The sequence below is a fragment of the Vicugna pacos genome, chromosome 13 (assembly GCF_048564905.1).
Source record: "Vicugna pacos chromosome 13, VicPac4, whole genome shotgun sequence".
Classification (NCBI taxonomy): Eukaryota; Metazoa; Chordata; class Mammalia; order Artiodactyla; family Camelidae; genus Vicugna; species Vicugna pacos.
In genome coordinates this window covers 58,912,503-58,916,887 of record NC_132999.1, presented here as the reverse complement: position 1 = coordinate 58,916,887, position 4,385 = coordinate 58,912,503, and positions in this window count along the sequence as shown.

Here is a 4,385-nt window from a genome sequence, read left to right as displayed (position 1 = left end):
TAAAGCCCCGTTGCTGGCGAGGTCCAGGCCCCCAAACGCCAGACATGGTCCCAGCGAGCGCTCAGAAGGCGCCCCGCCCCGCCCGCCTCCACCAAACACACAACTGCTCCGGAGACAGTGACCTTTCCTTGGGGGGCCATCTGTCATCCTGGCCTGGGGCAGGAGCCGGATGCATGGACCAGCGGGTCGCAGAGGGGAGGCCAGCCTCCTTCCCTGGTCCCGGCCTTCTGCCTGCCATGGCTGTGCCGGGGCTGGTCCTGTAGACCTTTCTTCACCCCAGCCGCCTTCCTATATAGGGTGGGGATGTCGGGGGAGGAAAGAAAGGGGGGAGAGGTGGGGAGAAGGGGAGATGGGGGAGGGGAGAGCACAGCCATCACAGCAGTGACAGCCACCCCAGTGCTGTGCCAGAGTGGTCACCTGTCACCCACACGGCAGCCCCTCTCACGGCTGAGAAGATGGCGCTGAGGTGGCCAAGTCATCCTCCTTGGGCTCCAGGTGGTTCCTGACAGAACAAGGAGCCCAACCTGGGTCGCTCTGACCCCACAGCCAGCGCTCTCACTTTTCATACTTTCACAAAAGTCCCTTTTTAGCCACTATAAAAATAACACAGGAGAAGGGGGTGGGAAGGGATAAATTGGGAGTTCTAGATTCGCAGATACTAATATACATAAAATAGATAAACAGTAAGTTCATACTGTATAGCACAGGGAACTGTATTCAGTATCTTGTAGTCACCTGCGGTGAAGAAGAGTATGAGAACAAATATGTGTCTGTTCCTATATGACTGAAGCACTGTGCTGTACACCAGAAATTGACCCATTGTAAACTGACTATACTTCAATTAAAAAAATAAATAAATAAAAGTAACACGTGTTACAGCAACTGGCGGAAATATTATGATGCATAAAGAATGAATTGTCCCCCTGCCTGCCCTTCCCACATCTCAGGAGTCCAACTGGTGTTGTCTCTGCCACGCGCACAGGTGCACACAGACATGTCGGGCACAGGGTGCAGGGAATCCCTGGTCTGGGCAGTGATGGTGACATCGCACACACACAGCACTCAGCAGCTGTTTTACTAACAGTGCAGCATGGGGGCAGCTGCCAGTGTGTCGGTCCCACCTCCAACCACATCTCCAATCACCTGCTTTTTTCCATCAGCACCCCCTGCTCCAGGTCACCTCCATCTCAGCTGGATTACTGAACTGCTCCCTGCTTCTGCCCACGGCCCCCACCAGAATGACCTTCCTAGAATGCAAGTCTGCTCAGGGCACTGTCCCTTGGGAGAAGGTCCCCCATCCTTACCAGGGCCCATCATGTCCCCTACAAGCTGGGCTCCCTGACTCTCCAGAGCTCCTGTGGCCCGTCTCCTGTGCACCCCTAGCTCTGCCTCGTTCATTGCTCAGCACTCCTTTATTTAGCTGGGTCTTTGCTCTCCACTTCTCCCGTGGGAGCCTCCCCGAGTCTCAGCCTACACACAGCTCTCTGGACCGCCATCCCCACGTGGTCTAACACACCGTGACACGAGCCAGGCCCCTTGCCCTGATGGGCTGAAACCTCGGTGAGGACAAGCCCTGCCTGTCAAGCTCACTGCCACCCACCAGTGCCTGATCCATGATGACCTTTCAGAGCTACTTGTTGGAAGTTGGGTGACACCAAAGGAGCTGGGGCAAACCAGGCACCCATTCTCACATTTCCTCAGTTTCTTCATGCCAGGACCACTGTCCCCTCCCTGGCTCCCAGAAGGCACTGCTGGCCCCAAATGGCCTCTTGCTGCCGCTGGACAGGGTCTCCTGCCACCACAAGGGGATAAAAACCTTTTGTAAGCAGCCCCAGCCTCCCTCCCCCGGGTAGGGGAGTGGCAGTGTTGGGAGCGACAGAGGCAGAGTGGGATGGTGTGGACCCCGGGAGACCCTCCCCTCCCAGCCTAAGGGCAGCCCCATGAGGGGTTGCCAGATAGGACTGGACAACTGCCAAGCTCTGTGCCGGCCAACTGCCCCCCCGCGCTGCCTGCTGACGGCCAGTCAGAGGGGCCAGCGGTCAGGAGGGGCTGCCAATGCCTGTCACCAGCATGGGCCAGCTGTCAGTCAGGAGATGCCAAAGTCCCGCTCTGGACCTCAGGACTGTCCATCAAGTCATGGTTGGCTGCCACTCTGAAAGGCCCAGGGGCAAGTCAGGGCGTCCTCCAATGGTCATTCTGGTGACAGTTGTTTTTGTTACCCAGCATCCTTTCACCCTTCTCCTGGCCGGGGCACTCCATTGGACTTTTGGGGAACCACACCACTCCAGCTCTCAGTCCATGCATTTCAATGGGCTGGATTCCCTCCCTGTCAGCAAAGATGGATCACATGACTCAGGATTGGCCAGCTGGAGCATTGAATTCCTCTGACCACTGTGATTGGTTCCTGTGACTCAAATCAAGCCAACCAGAACAAATCAGAACTAACTGTAGAGGACTAAGAAAGACAGTCTCTCTTTTTCCCTTCTGCCTTTGAACCTGGGAGGGTGTGAGGCTGGAGCTGAGAAGCCAGCTTGCCGTGACTAGAACAAGATGTCTGAGAATGAAGCCAGCCCAGAGGATGTGGTGGAACTGGAGGACAGAGAAACTGGGTCCTGAGCCAGGTCCTGGAAACACTGCTTGAACCCCTGGATCCAGCTATACCTGAAACCAATTATCACCGGGCTTTCCACTTGTTTGAACCAGTAAATACCCCCCAACCTTTGCCCAAGTAAGAATCATTGTGAGTAGGACCAGCAGTCTCTCAGGGAGTCGGCCAGTAACCCACGCTGGTCAGGGCACCAGCCCTTGTCTGAAGCTCAGGGTGTTTCCAGGGGAACTCCTGACTGAAGCCATAGACAAACAGGCTCCATGTTTGCTTTCCCTGCTCCTAGCTGCTGAGGCGTGGGCATGCGACCATGACTGCAACAATCAGGTGCCCCCCAGGCTTTGACTCAAGCAAGTGATGTGGAGAAGTGGGCTGGGGGTACCTCTCTTAGTGGCGGCGGCAGCAGAGAGTGTCCAGGGCCAGCAGGGTCGCGCAAGGTCCAGACCGTCCTGCGGCAGGGTGTGGGGGCTGTGGACCATCTGAATCCCTTGGCTTCTGCCCAGTTTTCAAGCCCAGTCTTCAGTCTGCCAGGCAATTCTGAGCTCCCAACGTCTGCTCCAGAAATTCTGCAGCTAGAGTCAGTGTCTGTTGCTGGGGACCTCGACAAAGAAGCCATCAACCCCTTGTGCCCTCGGGGAGGGGGTTGCCCTAAGCCGGCACTTAGTGAATTGTTAGGTATTCCTCAGAGCACCTGGCAGGCTGCCTGGAAACTTTTAGGGGCTCAGATATTGGTGAGGGGGAACAATCTCCCCAAGGGCACCGGCTTTGAGCCCCGGGGGCTAGAATGTGTGTGTCTGAGGAGAGGCTGACTCCCTGCTCCCTCCCAGGCCCATGGTTAACAGGGCAGGGCTGCCCCAGGGAGCTCTGAAAGGAGACGCACCTAGAACACCTCTGATCACAGAAGGGCCCCAGACCCCAGCCTGAGTTTGGTCCACCCTGGCCCACCTGCCATCGGAGCGAGCAGTTGGGCCAAGAGATGTTGGAATCTGGCAGCCACGTGGATGTGGATCAATCAGCCAGGAAGAGGCCTGGCTGCGAGGCTGGAGAGCGATGATGAGTAAGAGCAAGTATTGTACTCTGCTGTCCTTACATACAGTCGTCCCCCCATATCCACAGGTAACTGGATCGAGGACCCTCTGTGAATACCAAGATCCTTGGTTGCTCCAGTCCCTTATATAAAATGGTGTAGTATTTGCGTATAACTTACACACGTCCTCCCATATACTTTAAATCCTCTCTAGGTGACTTACAATGCCTAACACAATGTAAATACTCTGTAAATATCATGTAAATACTATGTAAATAGTTGCCAGGCCCAGCAAATTCAAGTTTTACTTTTTGAAATTTTCTGGGTTTTTTTTCCTTTTCGGTTAGTTGACTCTGTGGATGTGGAATCCACGGGTACGGAGGACCAATGGTTATTCAAGAAGCCTTGAAACCCAAGAGCTAGACCCTGGGGATCACATCTCAGCTCTGTGAGTTACTAGCTATGCTTGAAGCTTTCGCAGATGACCGCGCCTCTCCCTGCCTCTGTTTTCTGTAAAGCACCGGGAAGTCTCAGTTGTTTAATACATAGGAAACACTGAGGGTTTGTCCCGTACCAAGCACACAACAATTTATTACTTTTATTATAAAATAAATATAACATACTATGCATTTATTAATTTACTTGGTATTTGTTAATATCAAACACATGTGTTAATTATTATGTATATTACTCCCTTGAGTTTCACAAACAATTGGTTCCATCTTACAGATGGTGAAACTGAGGCTCAGGGGG